The sequence below is a fragment of the Engystomops pustulosus genome, chromosome 6, assembly GCF_040894005.1.
Source record: "Engystomops pustulosus chromosome 6, aEngPut4.maternal, whole genome shotgun sequence".
Lineage (NCBI taxonomy): Eukaryota > Metazoa > Chordata > Amphibia > Anura > Leptodactylidae > Engystomops > Engystomops pustulosus.
The window spans coordinates 189,434,915-189,456,920 of NC_092416.1; the positions used below are offsets into that span (position 1 = coordinate 189,434,915).

The following is a 22,006-nucleotide window of genomic DNA, read 5'->3' on the forward strand; positions in this document are numbered from 1 at the left end:
AATAATATAATATAATATAAGGTGATGTGCAGGTGCAGTGATGTAATATCCAGTAATAATATAATATAAGGTGATGTGCAGGTGCAGTGATGTAATATCCAGTAATAATATAATATAATATAAGGTGATGTGCAGGTGCAGTGATATAATATCCAGTAATAATATAATATAATATAATATAAGGTGATGTGCAGGTGCAGTGATATAATATCCAGTAATAATATATTATAATATAAGGTGATGTGCAGGTGCAGTGATGTAATATCCAGTAATAATATAATATAAGGTGATGTGCAGGTGCAGTGGTGTAATATCCAGTAATAATATAATATAATATAAGGTGATGTGCAGGTGCAGTGATATAATATCCAGTAATAATATAATATAAGGTGATGTGCAGGTGCAGTGATGTAATATCCAGTAATAATATAATATAATATAAGGTGATGTGCAGGTGCAGTGATGTAATATCCAGTAATAATATAATATAATATAAGGTGATGTGCAGGTGCAGTGATGTAATATCCAGTAATAATATAATATAAGGTGATGTGCAGGTGCAGTGATGTAATATCCAGTAATAATATAATATAATATAAGGTGATGTGCAGGTGCAGTGATATAATATCCAGTAATAATATAATATAAGGTGATGTGCAGGTGCAGTGATATAATATCCAGTAATAATATAATATAAGGTGATGTACAGGTGCAGTGATATAATATCCAGTAATAATATAATATAATATAAGGTGATGTGCAGGTGCAGTGATGTAATATCCAGTAATAATATAATATAATATAAGGTGATGTGCAGGTGCAGTGATGTAATATCCAGTAATAATATAATATAAGGTGATGTGCAGGTGCAGTGATATAATATCCAGTAATAATATAATATAATATAAGGTGATGTACAGGTGCAGTGATGTAATATCCAGTAATAATATAATATAATATAATATAAGGTGATGTGCAGGTGCAGTGATGTAATATCCAGTAATAATATAATATAAGGTGATGTACAGGTGCAGTGATATAATATCCAGTAATAATATAATATAATATAAGGTGATGTGCAGGTGCAGTGATATAATATCCAGTAATAATATAATATAATATAAGGTGATGTGCAGGTGCAGTGATATAATATCCAGTAATAATATAATATAATATAAGGTGATGTGCAGGTGCAGTGATGTAATATCCAGTAATAATATAATATAAGGTGATGTACAGGTGCAGTGATATAATATCCAGTAATAATATAATATAATATAAGGTGATGTGCAGGTGCAGTGATATAATATCCAGTAATAATATAATATAATATAAGGTGATGTGCAGGTGCAGTGATATAATATCCAGTAATAATATAATATAATATAAGGTGATGTACAGGTGCAGTGATGTAATATCCAGTAATAATATAATATAAGGTGATGTACAGGTGCAGTGATATAATATCCAGTAATAATATAATATAATATAAGGTGATGTGCAGGTGCAGTGATGTAATATCCAGTAATAATATAATATAAGGTGATGTACAGGTGCAGTGATATAATATCCAGTAATAATATAATATAATATAATATAAGGTGATGTGCAGGTGCAGTGATGTAATATCCAGTAATAATATAATATAATATAAGGTGATGTGCAGGTGCAGTGATGTAATATCCAGTAATAATATAATATAATATAAGGTGATGTGCAGGTGCAGTGATGTAATATCCAGTAATAATATAATATAATATAAGGTGATGTGCAGGTGCAGTGATGTAATATCCAGTAATAATATAATATAATATAAGGTGATGTGCAGGTGCAGTGATGTAATATCCAGTAATAATATAATATAAGGTGATGTACAGGTGCAGTGATATAATATCCAGTAATAATATAATATAAGGTGATGTACAGGTGCAGTGATGTAATATCCAGTAATAATATAATACAATATAAGGTGATGTGCAGGTGCAGTGATGTAATATCCAGTAATAATATAATATAAGGTGATGTGCAGGTGCAGTGATATAATATCCAGTAATAATATAATATAATATAAGGTGATGTACAGGTGCAGTGATGTAATATCCAGTAATTATATAATATAAGGTGATGTGCAGGTGCAGTGATATAATATCCAGTAATAATATAATATAATATAAGGTGATGTACAGGTGCAGTGATGTAATATCCAGTAATAATATAATATAATATAAGGTGATGTACAGGTGCAGTGATATAATATCCAGTAATAATATAATATAATATAATATAAGGTGATGTGCAGGTGCAGTGATGTAATATCCAGTAATAATATAATATAATATAAGGTGATGTGCAGGTGCAGTGATATAATATCCAGTAATAATATAATATAATATAAGGTGATGTGCAGGTGCAGTGATGTAATATCCAGTAATAATATAATATAATATAAGGTGATGTGCAGGTGCAGTGATGTAATATCCAGTAATAATATAATACAATATAAGGTGATGTGCAGGTGCAGTGATATAATATCCAGTAATAATATAATACAATATAAGGTGATGTACAGGTGCAGTGATATAATATCCAGTAATAATATAATATAAGGTGATGTGCAGGTGCAGTGATGTAATATCCAGTAATAATATAATATAATATAAGGTGATGTGCAGGTGCAGTGATGTAATATCCAGTAATAATATAATATAAGGTGATGTACAGGTGCAGTGATGTAATATCCAGTAATAATATAATATAATATAAGGTGATGTACAGGTGCAGTGATGTAATATCCAGTAATAATATAATATAAGGTGATGTACAGGTGCAGTGATGTAATATCCAGTAATAATATAATATAATATAAGGTGATGTACAGGTGCAGTGATATAATATCCAGTAATAATATAATATAATATAAGGTGATGTGCAGGTGCAGTGATATAATATCCAGTAATAATATAATATAATATAAGGTGATGTGCAGGTGCAGTGATATAATATCCAGTAATAATATAATATAATATAAGGTGATGTGCAGGTGCAGTGATGTAATATCCAGTAATAATATAATATAATATAAGGTGATGTGCAGGTGCAGTGATGTAATATCCAGTAATAATATAATATAATATAATATAAGGTGATGTGCAGGTGCAGTGATGTAATATCCAGTAATAATATAATATAATATAAGGTGATGTGCAGGTGCAGTGATGTAATATCCAGTAATAATATAATATAATATAAGGTGATGTGCAGGTGCAGTGATGTAATATCCAGTAATAATATAATATAATATAAGGTGATGTGCAGGTGCAGTGATATAATATCCAGTAATAATATAATATAATATAAGGTGATGTACAGGTGCAGTGATGTAATATCCAGTAATAATATAATATAAGGTGATGTACAGGTGCAGTGATGTAATATCCAGTAATAATATAATATAAGGTGATGTGCAGGTGCAGTGATGTAATATCCAGTAATAATATAATATAATATAAGGTGATGTACAGGTGCAGTGATGTAATATCCAGTAATAATATAATATAATATAAGGTGATGTGCAGGTGCAGTGATATAATATCCAGTAATAATATAATATAATATAAGGTGATGTGCAGGTGCAGTGATGTAATATAATATAAGGTGATGTAATGTGCAGTGATATAATATAATATAAGGTGATGTGCAGGTGCAGTGATATAATATAATATAAGGTGATGTAATGTGCAGTGATATAATATAATATAAGGTGATGTGCAGGTGCAGTGATATAATATAATATAAGGTGATGTAATGTGCAGTGATATAATATAATATAAGGTGATGTGCAGGTGCAGTGATATAATATCCAGTAATAATATAATATAATATAAGGTGATGTGCAGGTGCAGTGATATAATATCCAGTAATAATATAATATAATATAAGGTGATGTACAGGTGCAGTGATGTAATATCCAGTAATAATATAATATAATATAATATAAGGTGATGTACAGGTGCAGTGGTGTAATATAAGGTGATGTGCAGGTCACTGATATGTGATAATATCCAGGTATAATATACTAGCTCCTGCCCCGCCTGAGGTAGGTAATGACTTACTGGCAGCAGACCTTCCCGGAGCCCTGCATGTAATGGGCGATGAGCTTTATAAAGTGCTTGTCTAATCCCTAGTGTTTCTCCCTCCTCTATAATAGGAAGGCTCCGCCGCCCCCCACACCCGGGGTCCCGCTCCTCCGCTGTATATATAGATATGATGTCGCTTTCTTTATTTTTTTTCACTTAAGAATTTGGCGAAGGAACACAATGAGCAGTCATAACCCCGGGTCTTAATAATAGGATTATCGCCCCCAGGGGCTGCCACCTGCACAGCGCCCCCTGGTGACCACTGTAAGGAACCAGCGCCCTCTGCACTATATCATTATACACACAACCCTCACATAATATCATGTGCACTGCAAGGAAGCTAAAAGAGGCGGGGTTTTCCTTATCCCATCCTGGAAAACTTATTTGCATATTTTCCCAGAATCCACTAATGGAGCATCAATGGCTATAAGTCTCCACACACCTGTAAGGTGGCCTCGATTGGCAAAGTCTCGTAAATCTTACTTCCCGACCATAATATCAAGTAATTAATAAAATTTTCTCTCTTCAGCTGTTGTATGAACGCAATGTGAACACAGCCTTAACATGACGGGGGCACTGACAGAGGATGTGGCTCTAGAGCCTCCACACAGCGACACGAAGCAGCTGCAGCTCATTACTCATTGTGATGAGAGACATTCATTAACACCCCATCTAATCTGTTCACACTAATGAATCTTCTACTCTGTTTCCTTCCTGCAATCTGCCAGGATCTCCAAGGCTGGAGACATCTCCTTACAGTGCAAGACAAGACGAGGCTAACCCAACCATACTGCAGAGCTGCACTCACTATTCTGCTGCTGGTGCAGTCACTGTGTACATACATGACATTACTTATCCTGTACTGATCCTGAGTTACATCCTGTATTATACCCCAGAGCTGCACTCACTATTCTGCTGCTGGTGCAGTCACTGTGTACATACATGACATTACTTATCCTGTACTGATCCTGAGTTACATCCTGTATTATACCCCAGAGCTGCACTCACTATTCTGCTGCTGGTGCAGTCACTGTGTACATACATGACATTACTTATCCTGTACTGATCCTGAGTTACATCCTGTATTATACCCCAGAGCTGCACTCACTATTCTGCTGCTGGTGCAGTCACTGTGTACATACATGACATTACTTATCCTGTACTGATCCTGAGTTACATCCTGTATTATACCCCAGAGCTGCACTCACTATTCTGCTGCTGGTGCAGTCACTGTGTACATACATGACATTACTTATCCTGTACTGATCCTGAGTTACATCCTGTATTATACCCCAGAGCTGCACTCACTATTCTGCTGCTGGTGCAGTCACTGTGTACATACATGACATTACTTATCCTGTACTGATCCTGAGTTACATCCTGTATTATTCCCCAGAGCTGCACTCACTATTCTGCTGCTGGTGCAGTCACTGTGTACATACATGACATTACTTATCCTGTACTGATCCTGAGTTACATCCTGTATTATACCCCAGAGCTGCACTCACTATTCTGCTGCTGGTGCAGTCACTGTGTACATACATGACATTACTTATCCTGTACTGATCCTGAGTTACATCCTGTATTATACTCCAGAGCTGCACTCACTATTCTGCTGCTGGTGCAGTCACTGTGTACATACATGACATTACTTATCCTGTACTGATCCTGAGTTACATCCTGTATTATACCCCAGAGCTGCACTCACTATTCTGCTGCTGGTGCAGTCACTGTGTACATACATGACATTACTTATCCTGTACTGATCCTGAGTTACATCCTGTATTATTCCCCAGAGCTGCACTCACTATTCTGCTGCTGGTGCAGTCACTGTGTACATACATGACATTACTTATCCTGTACTGATCCTGAGTTACATCCTGTATTATACCCCAGAGCTGCACTCACTATTCTGCTGCTGGTGCAGTCACTGTGTACATACATGACATTACTTATCCTGTACTGATCCTGAGTTACATCCTGTATTATACTCCGGAGCTGCACTCACTATTCTGCTGCTGGTGCAGTCACTGTGTACATACATGACATTACTTATCCTGTACTGATCCTGAGTTACATCCTGTATTATACTCTAGAGCTGCACTCACTATTCTGCTGCTGGTGCAGTCACTGTGTACATACATGACATTACTTATCCTGTACTGATCCTGAGTTACATCCTGTATTATACCCCACAGCTGCACTCACTATTCTGCTGCTGGTGCAGTCACTGTGTACATACATGACATTACTTATCCTGTACTGATCCTGAGTTACATCCTGTATTATACTCTAGAGCTGCACTCACTATTCTGCTGCTGATTTTACCTCCAAACCTGGTGGGACTATGATGGTCCAGTGGCCCCCTCGTGGAAAGAGGGGGTTCAGTTACATCTGTGCCTGTCTGGAAGGTCAGGCTAAGGATGCACTATGTATCAGTTTGTTTCATGTCATCTACAGTTAGGAATGACAGAATCTCTCCCCACTGTCATTGTTGTCCTGTCTGATGTCAGAGAATGGATGCAATCGCCTGCACTAGGGCTCTTACATATCAAATAACATTATCTGGAGTAGTGCTCTTTGCCTGCTATAGTCTTGTCTGTTAGTCTGTATTCTGGTATCTGTAACCTTTTGCCTGAATCCCTGACTACTCTTTTGCCTTGCTATTTTGTACTGCATTGCCCTTCTAGTTCTGATCAGTAGTTGGCGACTATCCCTCTCTGTTTGTATTGTCATTATCTCAATGATTGCACTTCGGTGCAGGGATGGAACGACGATAAGTTGTCTCCTACCATTTACGGTAGGTAGGGAAATCAGGCAGAGACAGCTGTGAAGTGGTTTAGTGTCAGGGAACACTGTCTTTGTCCATTTCCAGACCCTGCATAACACTGTAATTACAAGGTGTGACCACTAGAGAGATGTTCATGCTGGCAGACATGTGGTTGAGCAGTGGTACATCCTTTGCTGGCAGTATGGCACCTTGTTTGGGGTTGGATGCTGTGCCCTATAGACCGGAGGAGAATCCATTGAGATCTGCACAAGGCATCAAGACGCGCCAAGAAGATTTTAAAGCTAAACTTTGATCCCAGATGCCAGGCATTGTCTGCAGGGTATGCCATCCTGCGGCTCAACCTTCCCTGCCAGCAGGAGATAGCACAGAGGTCAGGGCCCCGGGAGCCTCCACTTTTGGACATCGGGGATTTAAGAGTCTCAGAATCCAATCTTTAAAATTACCCTGAAGGGGGATGAGATTACTGAGCAAAATCCTGCAGAGCCCCCAGACCCCCACCTGCTCTTACACTCTGCGCAATCCATCTATAACAGCATCAGGAGACCCTACAGGGAATGCTGGGGGTAGTAGTTCATCTACATATATGAACATGCTGTTGTCCCATAAAGTGCTTTCCCCCATAGAGAAGAGAATAGAGGAGGGCAGGACCTTTCCAGGATTTTTCCTAAAGAAACTGCGATGCATCTGGAAGCAAGGGCTCTTAAATATCTCTGAGAACCTCTTAGTGTCTTTGAATATCTTCCAAATCCTGGAATAAACTTTGGTAGCTGACACTTATTAAGCCTATTGACAACTGTCCCCTTAAATCCTCGGCCTCTTAGACTTTGCAGGTTTCCAAGCTGCGGGGCGGTGGGGGTGGCGGGGGGGGGGGGGGGGGGGTTGGGGCTCACAAATTAGGATGCAGAGGCAAGAACTTCAATAAAGAAGCCCAGTTTGGGAAAGAGTATAGATCCTCCGAAAGAGTCATTGAGAGGGGGAACCAATCGCAGACGCCCTCTTATCCTGGATGTTATAGAATAAGAGTAATACAATGTAAATATGTAGACAATGGACTTAAGTCCAGTGATATATATACGGCTTCTCGCTTTAAATGGAGTGATGGGCAAAACGATGAAGTTTTTTGCTGGAAGAACTATTATCTGGAGACCCTTTTGTAAATAAACGTAATTTACCACTAAAATGAAGCACAACACGTGGGGAAAAAACTATCTCGGATAAGCGACAGAGTTCAAAAGCTATAACAATATAAAGTGACGCAAGTCAGAATCCAAAAAATCAAGTCCTTAAGGAGTTGAAGGTGCACATAAAAAAAGTTGGTGCCCTCTGTTGGAGCACTGCAGGGGGCGCCAAAAATCCTGAATCTTGCCCCCCCTTCATTATACACATGAAAACTGCATTTAGTTTGCACTACTCTTAGTAAATGTGCCCCCTCCCTAGTTGCTTCTCTACAGAGAACTAGAATTCTGGTGCGCTTTTAAAGTTACTTATGATTCTGTAACGTCTTACTCTTTTTGTATATGTACCCCATGACGGAATATGATGGCGCTATAGAAAGAAGTATTATAAGATTATTATAGAACGCTCCATGTGAGGCGTCTGCAAATGGAGATTATACAAGTGTGAAGAACTCACCAGTCACCAATTGTAAGAAAACAGCATCCTGGACAGAGGACATGGGGCTATATTGTAATGGTTGGTATATAATGGATTGATTTGCTGATAAATGTTTTCAATTAGATGGGAGGAGCTTAATATTAACCCCTGGTGACATCACACTGCCTGTCTATACTATCTGTGTGCTGTGTGCAGGGTCTCCAGTGTATCCTATGAGATGTAACATCACACTGCCTGTCTATACTATCTGTGTGCTGTGTGCAGGGCCTCCAGTGTATCCTATGAGATGTGACATCACACTGCCTGTCTATACTATCTGTGTGCTGTGTGCAGGGTCTCCAGTGTATCCTATGAGATGTAACATCACACTGCCTGTCTATACTATCTGTGTGCTGTGTGCAGAGTCTCCAGAGTATCCTATGAGATGTGACATCACACTGCCTGTCTATACTATCTGTGTGCTGTGTGCAGGGCCTCCAGTGTATCCTATGAGATGTAACATCACACTGCCTGTCTATACTATCTGTGTGCTGTGTGCAGGGTCTCCAGTGTATCCTATGAGATGTGACATCACACTGCCTGTCTATACTATCTGTGTGTGCTGTGTGCAGAGTCTCCAGTGTATCCTATGAGATGTAACATCACACTGCCTGTCTATACTATCTGTGTGTGCTGTGTGCAGGGTCTCCAGTGTATCCTATGAGATGTGACATCACACTGCCTGTCTATACTATCTGTGTGTGCTGTGTGCAGGGTCTCCAGTGTATCCTATGAGATGTAACATCACACTGCCTGTCTATACTATCTGTGTGTGCTGTGTGCAGGGTCTCCAGTGTATCCTATGAGATGTGACATCACACTGCCTGTCTATACTATCTGTGTGCTGTGTGCAGGGTCTCCAGTGTATCCTATGAGATGTGACATCACACTGCCTGTCTATACTATCTGTGTGTGCTGTGTGCAGAGCCTCCAGTGTATCCTATGAGATGTGACATCACACTGCCTGTCTATACTATCTGTGTGCTGTGTGCAGTCTCCAGTGTATCCTATGAGATGTAACATCACACTGTCTGTCTATACTATCTGTGTGCTGTGTGCAGAGCCTCCAGTGTATCCTATGAGATGTGACATCACACTGCCTGTCTATACTATCTGTGTGCTGTGTGCAGAGTCTCCAGTGTATCCTATGAGATGTAACATCACACTGTCTGTCTATACTATCTGTGTGTGCTGTGTGCAGTCTCCAGTGTATCCTATGAGATGTGACATCACGCTGCCTGTCTATACTATCTGTGTGTGCTGTGTGCAGTCTCCAGTGTATCCTATGAGATGTGACATCACACTGCCTGTATATACTATCTGTGTGCTGTGTGCAGAGCCTCCAGTGTATCCTATGAGATATGACATCACACTGCCTGTCTATACTATCTGTGTGTGCTGTGTGCAGAGCCTCCAGTGTATCCTATGAGATGTAACATCACACTGCCTGTCTATACTATCTGTGTGTGCTGTGTGCAGAGTCTCCAGTGTATCCTATGAGATGTAACATCACACTGCCTGTCTATATTATCTGTGTGTGCTGTGTGCAGGGTCTCCAGTGTATCCTATGAGATGTGACATCACACTGCCTGTCTATACTATCTGTGTGCTGTGTGCAGAGTCTCCAGTGTATCCTATGAGATGTAACATCACACTGCCTGTCTATACTATCTGTGTGCTGTGTGCAGGGTCTCCAGTGTATCCTATGAGATGTAACATCACACTGCCTGTCTATACTATCTGTGTGCTGTGTGCAGGGTCTCCAGTGTATCCTATGAGATGTGACATCACACTGCCTGTCTATACTATCTGTGTGTGCTGTGTGCAGAGTCTCCAGTGTATCCTATGAGATGTGACATCACACTGCCTGTCCATACTATCTGTGTGCTGTGTGCAGAGTCTCCAGTGTATCCTATGAGATGTGACATCACACTGCCTGTCTATACTATCTGTGTGCTGTGTGCAGAGTCTCCAGTGTATCCTATGAGATGTAACATCACACTGCCTGTCTATACTACCTGTGTGCTGTGTGCAGGGTCTCCAGTGTATCCTAGGAGATGTAACATCACACTGCCTGTCAATACTATCTGTGTGTGCTGTGTGCAGGGTCTCCAGTGTATCCTATGAGATGTGACATCACACTGCCTGTCTATACTATCTGTGTGCTGTGTGCAGGGTCTCCAGTGTATCCTATGAGATGTGACATCACACTGCCTGTCTATACTATCTGTGTGCTGTGTGCAGAGCCTCCAGTGTATCCTATGAGATGTGACATCACACTGCCTGTCTATACTATCTGTGTGCAGAGTCTCCAGTGTATCCTATGAGATGTGACATCACACTGCCTGTCTATACTATCTGTGTGTGCTGTGTGCAGAGTCTCCAGTGTATCCTATGAGATGTGACATCACACTGCCTGTCTATACTATCTGTGTGTGCTGTGTGCAGGGTCTCCAGTGTATCCTATGAGATGTGACATCACACTGCCTGTCTATACTATCTGTGTGCTGTGTGCAGAGTCTCCAGTGTATCCTATGAGATGTAACATCACACTGCCTGTCTATACTATCTGTGTGCTGTGTGCAGAGTCTCCAGTGTATCCTATGAGATGTAACATCACACTGCCTGTCTATACTATCTGTGTGTGCTGTGTGCAGAGTATCCAGTGTATCCTATGAGATGTGACATCACACTGCCTGTCTATACTATCTGTGTGCTGTGTGCACGGTCTCCAGTGTATCCTATGAGATGTAACATCACACTGCCTGTCTATACTATCTGTGTGCTGTGTGCAGAGTCTCCAGAGTATCCTATGAGATGTGACATCACACTGCCTGTCTATACTATCTGTGTGCTGTGTGCAGGGCCTCCAGTGTATCCTATGAGATGTAACATCACACTGCCTGTCTATACTATCTGTGTGCTGTGTGCAGGGTCTCCAGTGTATCCTATGAGATGTGACATCACACTGCCTGTCTATACTATCTGTGTGTGCTGTGTGCAGAGTCTCCAGTGTATCCTATGAGATGTAACATCACACTGCCTGTCTATACTATCTGTGTGTGCTGTGTGCAGGGTCTCCAGTGTATCCTATGAGATGTGACATCACACTGCCTGTCTATACTATCTGTGTGTGCTGTGTGCAGGGTCTCCAGTGTATCCTATGAGATGTAACATCACACTGCCTGTCTATACTATCTGTGTGTGCTGTGTGCAGGGTCTCCAGTGTATCCTATGAGATGTGACATCACACTGCCTGTCTATACTATCTGTGTGCTGTGTGCAGGGTCTCCAGTGTATCCTATGAGATGTGACATCACACTGCCTGTCTATACTATCTGTGTGTGCTGTGTGCAGAGCCTCCAGTGTATCCTATGAGATGTGACATCACACTGCCTGTCTATACTATCTGTGTGCTGTGTGCAGTCTCCAGTGTATCCTATGAGATGTAACATCACACTGTCTGTCTATACTATCTGTGTGCTGTGTGCAGAGCCTCCAGTGTATCCTATGAGATGTGACATCACACTGCCTGTCTATACTATCTGTGTGCTGTGTGCAGAGTCTCCAGTGTATCCTATGAGATGTAACATCACACTGTCTGTCTATACTATCTGTGTGTGCTGTGTGCAGTCTCCAGTGTATCCTATGAGATGTGACATCACGCTGCCTGTCTATACTATCTGTGTGTGCTGTGTGCAGTCTCCAGTGTATCCTATGAGATGTGACATCACACTGCCTGTATATACTATCTGTGTGCTGTGTGCAGAGCCTCCAGTGTATCCTATGAGATATGACATCACACTGCCTGTCTATACTATCTGTGTGTGCTGTGTGCAGAGCCTCCAGTGTATCCTATGAGATGTAACATCACACTGCCTGTCTATACTATCTGTGTGTGCTGTGTGCAGAGTCTCCAGTGTATCCTATGAGATGTAACATCACACTGCCTGTCTATACTATCTGTGTGCTGTGTGCAGGGTCTCCAGTGTATCCTATGAGATGTAACATCACACTGCCTGTCTATACTATCTGTGTGCTGTGTGCAGGGTCTCCAGTGTATCCTATGAGATGTGACATCACACTGCCTGTCTATACTATCTGTGTGTGCTGTGTGCAGAGTCTCCAGTGTATCCTATGAGATGTGACATCACACTGCCTGTCCATACTATCTGTGTGCTGTGTGCAGAGTCTCCAGTGTATCCTATGACATGTAACATCACACTGCCTGTCTATACTATCTGTGTGCTGTGTACAGAGTCTCCAGTGTATCCTATGAGATGTAACATCACACTGCCTGTCTATACTACCTGTGTGCTGTGTGCAGGGTCTCCAGTGTATCCTATGAGATGTAACATCACACTGCCTGTCAATACTATCTGTGTGTGCTGTGTGCAGGGTCTCCAGTGTATCCTATGAGATGTGACATCACACTGCCTGTCTATACTATCTGTGTGCTGTGTGCAGGGTCTCCAGTGTATCCTATGAGATGTGACATCACACTGCCTGTCTATACTATCTGTGTGCTGTGTGCAGAGCCTCCAGTGTATCCTATGAGATGTGACATCACACTGCCTGTCTATACTATCTGTGTGCAGAGTCTCCAGTGTATCCTATGAGATGTGACATCACACTGCCTGTCTATACTATCTGTGTGTGCTGTGTGCAGAGTCTCCAGTGTATCCTATGAGATGTGACATCACACTGCCTGTCTATACTATCTGTGTGTGCTGTGTGCAGGGTCTCCAGTGTATCCTATGAGATGTGACATCACACTGCCTGTCTATACTATCTGTGTGCTGTGTGCAGAGTCTCCAGTGTATCCTATGAGATGTAACATCACACTGCCTGTCTATACTATCTGTGTGCTGTGTGCAGAGTCTCCAGTGTATCCTATGAGATGTAACATCACACTGCCTGTCTATACTATCTGTGTGTGCTGTGTGCAGAGTATCCAGTGTATCCTATGAGATGTGACATCACACTGCCTGTCTATACTATCTGTGTGCTGTGTGCAGGGTCTCCAGTGTATCCTATGAGATGTAACATCACACTGCCTGTCTATACTATCTGTGTGCTGTGTGCAGAGTCTCCAGAGTATCCTATGAGATGTGACATCACACTGCCTGTCTATACTATCTGTGTGCTGTGTGCAGGGCCTCCAGTGTATCCTATGAGATGTAACATCACACTGCCTGTCTATACTATCTGTGTGCTGTGTGCAGGGTCTCCAGTGTATCCTATGAGATGTGACATCACACTGCCTGTCTATACTATCTGTGTGTGCTGTGTGCAGAGTCTCCAGTGTATCCTATGAGATGTAACATCACACTGCCTGTCTATACTATCTGTGTGTGCTGTGTGCAGGGTCTCCAGTGTATCCTATGAGATGTGACATCACACTGCCTGTCTATACTATCTGTGTGCTGTGTGCAGGGTCTCCAGTGTATCCTATGAGATGTGACATCACACTGCCTGTCTATACTATCTGTGTGCTGTGTGCAGGGTCTCCAGTGTATCCTATGAGATGTGACATCACACTGCCTGTCTATACTATCTGTGTGCTATGTGCAGAGCCTCCAGTGTATCCTATGAGATGTGACATCACACTGCCTGTCTATACTATCTGTGTGCAGAGTCTCCAGTGTATCCTATGAGATGTGACATCACACTGCCTGTCTATACTATCTGTGTGTGCTGTGTGCAGAGTCTCCAGTGTATCCTATGAGATGTGACATCACACTGCCTGTCTATACTATCTGTGTGTGCTGTGTGCAGAGTATCCAGTGTATCCTATGAGATGTAACATCACACTGCCTGTCTATACTATCTGTGTGTGCTGTGTGCAGAGTATCCAGTGTATCCTATGAGATGTAACATCACACTGCCTGTCTATACTATCTGTGTGTGCTGTGTGCAGAGTCTCCAGTGTATCCTATGAGATGTGACATCACACTGCCTGTCTATACTATCTGTGTGTGCTGTGTGCAGAGTATCCAGTGTATCCTATGAGATGTGACATCACACTGCCTGTCTATACTATCTGTGTGCAGGGTCTCCAGTGTATCCTATGAGATGTGACATCACACTGCCTGTCTATACTATCTGTGTGTGCTGTGTGCAGAGCCTCCAGTGTATCCTATGAGATGTGACATCACACTGCCTGTCTATACTATCTGTGTGCTGTGTGCAGAGTCTCCAGTGTATCCTATGAGATGTAACATCACACTGCCTGTCTATACTATCTGTGTGTGCTGTGTGCAGGGTCTCCAGTGTATCCTATGAGATGTGACATCACACTGCCTGTCTATACTATCTGTGTGTGCTGTGTGCAGAGCCTCCAGTGTATCCTATGAGATGTGACATCACACTGCCTGTCTATACTATCTGTGTGCAGGGTCTCCAGTGTATCCTATGAGATGTGACATCACACTGCCTGTCTATACTATCTGTGTGTGCTGTGTGCAGAGCCTCCAGTGTATCCTATGAGATGTGACATCACACTGCCTGTCTATACTATCTGTGTGTGCTGTGTGCAGAGTCTCCAGTGTATCCTATGAGATGTGACATCACACTGCCTGTCTATACTATCTGTGTGCTGTGTGCAGAGTCTCCAGTGTATCCTATGAGATGTAACATCACACTGCCTGTCTATACTATCTGTGTGTGCTGTGTGCAGGGTCTGCAGTGTATCCTATGAGATGTGACATTACACTGCCTGTCTATACTATCTGTGTGTGCTGTGTGCAGAGTCTCCAGTGTATCCTATGAGATGTGACATCACACTGCCTGTCTATACTATCTGTGTGCTGTGTGCAGGGTCTCCAGTGTATCCTATGAGATGTGACATCACACTGCCTGTCTATACTATCTGTGTGCTGTGTGCAGAGTCTCCAGTGTATCCTATGAGATGTGACATCACACTGCCTGTCTATACTATCTGTGTGCTGTGTGCAGAGGCTCCAGTGTATCCTATGAGATGTGACATCACACTGCCTGTCCATACTATCTGTGTGCTGTGTGCAGAGCCTCCAGTGTATCCTATGAGATGTGACATCACACTGCCTGTCTATACTATCTGTGTGCAGGGTCTCCTGTGTATCCTATGAGATGTAACATCACACTGCCTGTCTATACTATCTGTGTGCTGTGGGCAGAGTCTCCAGTGTATCCTATGAGATGTGACATCACACTGCCTGTCTATACTATCTGTGTGCAGGGTCTCCTGTGTATCCTATGAGATGTAACATCACACTGCCTGTCTATACTATCTGTGTGCTGTGTGCAGAGTCTCCAGTGTATCCTATGAGATGTGACATCACACTGCCTGTCTATACTATCTCTGTGTGCTGTGTGCAGGGTCTCCAGTGTATCCTATGAGATGTGACATCACACTGCCTGTCTATACTATCTGTGTGCTGTGTGCAGAGCCTCCAGTGTATCCTATGAGATGTAACATCACACTGCCTGTCTATACTATCTGTGTGCTGTGTGCAGGGTCTCCAGTGTATCCTATGAGATGTGACATCACACTGCCTGTCTATACTATCTGTGTGCTGTGTGCAGAGCCTCCAGTGTATCCTATGAGATGTGACATCACACTGCCTGTCTATACTATGTGTGTGTGCTGTGTGCAGAGTCTCCAGTGTATCCTATGAGATGTGACATCACACTGCCTGTCTATACTATCTGTGTGTGCTGTGTGCAGGGTCTCCAGTGTATCCTATGAGATGTGACATCACACTGCCTGTCTATACTATCTGTGTGTGCTGTGTGCAGAGTCTCCAGTGTATCCTATGAGATGTGACATCACACTGCCTGTCTATACTATCTGTGTGCTGTGTGCAGGGTCTCCAGTGTATCCTATGAGACGTGACATCACACTGCCTGTCTATACTATCTGTGTGTGCTGTGTGCAGAGCCTCCAGTGTATCCTATGAGATGTAACATCACACTGCCTGTCTATACTATCTGTGTGCTGTGTGCAGGGTCTCCAGTGTATCCTATGAGATGTGACATCACACTGCCTGTCTATACTATCTGTGTGTGCTGTGTGCAGAGCCTCCAGTGTATCCTATGAGATGTGACATCACACTGCCTGTCTATACTATCTGTGTGCTGTGTGCAGAGTCTCCAGTGTATCCTATGAGATGTGACATCACACTGCCTGTCTATACTATCTGTGTGTGCTGTGTGCAGGGTCTCCAGTGTATCCTATGAGATGTAACATCACACTGCCTGTCTATACTATCTGTGTGTGCTGTGTGCAGGGTCTCCAGTGTATCCTATGAGATGTGACATCACACTGCCTGTCTATACTATCTGTGTGCTGTGTGCAGGGTCTCCAGTGTATCCTATGAGATGTGACATCACACTGCCTGTCTATACTATCTGTGTGTGCTGTGTGCAGAGCCTCCAGTGTATCCTATGAGATGTGACATCACACTGCCTGTCTATACTATCTGTGTGCTGTGTGCAGTCTCCAGTGTATCCTATGAGATGTAACATCACACTGTCTGTCTATACTATCTGTGTGCTGTGTGCAGAGCCTCCAGTGTATCCTATGAGATGTGACATCACACTGCCTGTCTATACTATCTGTGTGCTGTGTGCAGAGTCTCCAGTGTATCCTATGAGATGTAACATCACACTGTCTGTCTATACTATCTGTGTGTGCTGTGTGCAGTCTCCAGTGTATCCTATGAGATGTGACATCACGCTGCCTGTCTATACTATCTGTGTGTGCTGTGTGCAGTCTCCAGTGTATCCTATGAGATGTGACATCACACTGCCTGTATATACTATCTGTGTGCTGTGTGCAGAGCCTCCAGTGTATCCTATGAGATATGACATCACACTGCCTGTCTATACTATCTGTGTGTGCTGTGTGCAGAGCCTCCAGTGTATCCTATGAGATGTAACATCACACTGCCTGTCTATACTATCTGTGTGTGCTGTGTGCAGAGTCTCCAGTGTATCCTATGAGATGTAACATCACACTGCCTGTCTATACTATCTGTGTGCTGTGTGCAGGGTCTCCAGTGTATCCTATGAGATGTAACATCACACTGCCTGTCTATACTATCTGTGTGCTGTGTGCAGGGTCTCCAGTGTATCCTATGAGATGTGACATCACACTGCCTGTCTATACTATCTGTGTGTGCTGTGTGCAGAGTCTCCAGTGTATCCTATGAGATGTGACATCACACTGCCTGTCCATACTATCTGTGTGCTGTGTGCAGAGTCTCCAGTGTATCCTATGAGATGTAACATCACACTGCCTGTCTATACTATCTGTGTGCTGTGTGCAGAGTCTCCAGTGTATCCTATGAGATGTAACATCACACTGCCTGTCTATACTACCTGTGTGCTGTGTGCAGGGTCTCCAGTGTATCCTATGAGATGTAACATCACACTGCCTGTCAATACTATCTGTGTGTGCTGTGTGCAGGGTCTCCAGTGTATCCTATGAGATGTAACATCACACTGCCTGTCTATACTATCTGTGTGCTGTGTGCAGGGTCTCCAGTGTATCCTATGAGATGTGACATCACACTGCCTGTATATACTATCTGTGTGCTGTGTGCAGAGCCTCCAGTGTATCCTATGAGATATGACATCACACTGCCTGTCTATACTATCTGTGTGTGCTGTGTGCAGAGCCTCCAGTGTATCCTATGAGATGTAACATCACACTGCCTGTCTATACTATCTGTGTGTGCTGTGTGCAGAGTCTCCAGTGTATCCTATGAGATGTAACATCACACTGCCTGTCTATACTATCTGTGTGCTGTGTGCAGGGTCTCCAGTGTATCCTATGAGATGTAACATCACACTGCCTGTCTATACTATCTGTGTGCTGTGTGCAGGGTCTCCAGTGTATCCTATGAGATGTGACATCACACTGCCTGTCTATACTATCTGTGTGTGCTGTGTGCAGAGTCTCCAGTGTATCCTATGAGATGTGACATCACACTGCCTGTCCATACTATCTGTGTGCTGTGTGCAGAGTCTCCAGTGTATCCTATGAGATGTAACATCACACTGCCTGTCTATACTATCTGTGTGCTGTGTGCAGAGTCTCCAGTGTATCCTATGAGATGTAACATCACACTGCCTGTCTATACTACCTGTGTGCTGTGTGCAGGGTCTCCAGTGTATCCTATGAGATGTAACATCACACTGCCTGTCAATACTATCTGTGTGTGCTGTGTGCAGGGTCTCCAGTGTATCCTATGAGATGTAACATCACACTGCCTGTCTATACTATCTGTGTGCTGTGTGCAGGGTCTCCAGTGTATCCTATGAGATGTGACATCACACTGCCTGTCTATACTATCTGTGTGCTGTGTGCAGGGTCTCCAGTGTATCCTATGAGATGTAACATCACACTGCCTGTCTATACTATCTGTGTGCTGTGTGCAGGGCCTCCAGTGTATCCTATGAGATGTGACATCACACTGCCTGTCTATACTATCTGTGTGCTGTGTGCAGAGTCTCCAGTGTATCCTATGAGATGTAACATCACACTGCCTGTCTATACTATCTGTGTGCTGTGTGCAGAGTCTCCAGTGTATCCTATGAGATGTAACATCACACTGCCTGTCTATACTATATGTGTGCTGTGTGCAGGGTCTCCAGTGTATCCTATGAGATGTGACATCACACTGCCTGTCTATACTATCTGTGTGCAGGGTCTCCAGTGTATCCTATGAGATGTGACATCACACTGCCTGTCTATACTATCTGTGTGCTGTGTGCAGGGTCTCCAGTGTATCCTATGAGATGTGACATCACACTGCCTGTCTATACTATCTGTGTGCTGTGTGCAGAGCCTCCAGTGTATCCTATGAGATGTGACATCACACTGCCTGTCTATACTATCTGTGTGCAGAGTCTCCAGTGTATCCTATGAGATGTGACATCACACTGCCTGTCTATACTATCTGTGTGTGCTGTGTGCAGAGTCTCCAGTGTATCCTATGAGATGTAACATCACACTGCCTGTCTATACTACCTGTGTGCTGTGTGCAGGGTCTCCAGTGTATCCTATGAGATGTAACATCACACTGCCTGTCAATACTATCTGTGTGTGCTGTGTGCAGGGTCTCCAGTGTATCCTATGAGATGTAACATCACACTGCCTGTCTATACTATCTGTGTGCTGTGTGCAGGGTCTCCAGTGTATCCTATGAGATGTGACATCACACTGCCTGTCTATACTATCTGTGTGCTGTGTGCAGGGTCTCCAGTGTATCCTATGAGATGTAACATCACACTGCCTGTCTATACTATCTGTGTGCTGTGTGCAGGGCCTCCAGTGTATCCTATGAGATGTGACATCACACTGCCTGTCTATACTATCTGTGTGCTGTGTGCAGAGTCTCCAGTGTATCCTATGAGATGTAACATCACACTGCCTGTCTATACTATCTGTGTGCTGTGTGCAGAGTCTCCAGTGTATCCTATGAGATGTAACATCACACTGCCTGTCTATACTATATGTGTGCTGTGTGCAGGGTCTCCAGTGTATCCTATGAGATGTGACATCACACTGCCTGTCTATACTATCTGTGTGCAGGGTCTCCAGTGTATCCTATGAGATGTGACATCACACTGCCTGTCTATACTATCTGTGTGCAGAGTCTCCAGTGTATCCTATGAGATGTAACATCACACTGCCTGTCTATACTATCTGTGTGCTGTGTGCAGAGTCTCCAGTGTATCCTATGAGATGTAACATCACACTGCCTGTCTATACTATCTGTGTGCTGTGTGCAGAGTCCCCAGTGTATCCTATGAGATGTGACATCACACTGCCTGTCTATACTATCTGTGTGCTGTGTGCAGGGTCTCCAGTGTATCCTATGAGATGTAACATCACACTGCCTGTCTATACTATCTGTGTGCTGTGTGCAGAGTCTCCAGTGTATCCTATGAGATGTAACATCACACTGCCTGTCTATACTATCTGTGTGTGCTGTGTGCAGGGTCTCCAGTGTATCCTATGAGATGTGACATCACACTGCCTGTCTATACTATCTGTGTGCAGAGTCTCCAGTGTATCCTATGAGATGTAACATCACACTGCCTGTCTATACTATCTGTGTGTGCTGTGTGCAGGGTCTCCAGTGTATCCTATGAGATGTGACATCACACTGCCTGTCTATACTATCTGTGTGCTGTTTGCAGAGTCTCCAGTGTATCCTATGAGATGTGACATCACACTGCCTGTCTATACTATCTGTGTGCTGTGTGCAGGGGCTCCAGTGTATCCTATGAGATGTGACATCACACTGCCTGTCTATACTATCTGTGTGTGCTATGTGCAGAGTCTCCAGTGTATCCTATGAGATGTGACATCACACTGCCTGTCTATACTATCTGTGTGCTGTGAGCAGGGTCTCCAGTGTATCCTATGAGATGTGACATCACACTGCCTGTCTATACTATCTGTGTGTGCTGTGTGCAGGGTCTCCAGTGTATCCTATGAGATGTGACATCACACTGCCTGTCTATACTATCTGTGTGCTGTGTGCAGAGTCTCCAGTGTATCCTATGAGATGTAACATCACACTGCCTGTCTATACTATCTGTGTGTGCTGTGTGCAGGATCTCCAGTGTATCCTATGAGATGTGACATCACACTGCCTGTCTATACTATCTGTGTGCTGTGTGCAGAGTCTCCAGTGTATCCTATGAGATGTAACATCACACTGCCTGTCTATACTATCTGTGTGCTGTGTGCAGAGTCTCCAGTGTATCCTATGAGATGTAACATCACACTGCCTGTCTATACTATCTGTGTGTGCTGTGTGCAGGGTCTCCAGTGTATCCTATGAGATGTGACATCACACTGCCTGTCTATACTATCTGTGTGCTGTGTGCAGAGTCTCCAGTGTATCCTATGAGATGTGACATCACACTGCCTGTCTATACTATCTGTGTGCTGTGTGCAGGGGCTCCAGTGTATCCTATGAGATGTGACATCACACTGCCTGTCTATACTATCTGTGTGTGCTGTGTGCAGAGTCTCCAGTGTATCCTATGAGATGTGACATCACACTGCCTGTCTATACTATGTGTGTGTGCTGTGTGCAGAGTCTCCAGTGTATCCTATGAGATGTGACATCACACTGCCTGTCTATACTATCTGTGTGCTGTGAGCAGGGTCTCCAGTGTATCCTATGAGATGTGACATCACACTGCCTGTCTATACTATCTGTGTGCTGTTTGCAGAGTCTCCAGTGTATCCTATGAGATGTGACATTACACTGCCTGTATATACTATCTGTGTGCTGTGTGCAGAGTCTCCAGTGTATCCTATGAGATGTGACATCACACTGCCTGTCTATACTATCTGTGTGCTGTGTGCAGGGTCTCCAGTGTATCCTATGAGATGTGACATCACACTGCCTGTCTATAC

General features: G+C 43.0%; 1 protein-coding gene across 1 annotated transcript in view; it reads right to left on the minus strand.

Moving 5' to 3' along the window:
* Window positions 1-4,195, minus strand: part of LOC140065195 (myosin-3) — a 69,057-nt gene extending 64,862 nt beyond the window's left edge. Inside the window, exon 1 of the mRNA XM_072112785.1 lies at window positions 4,113-4,195. The gene's annotated coding sequence lies outside the window, so the exon portion shown is untranslated. The remainder of the gene's footprint in view (window positions 1-4,112) is intronic.
* Between the last annotated feature and the right edge of the window lie 17,811 nt (window positions 4,196-22,006).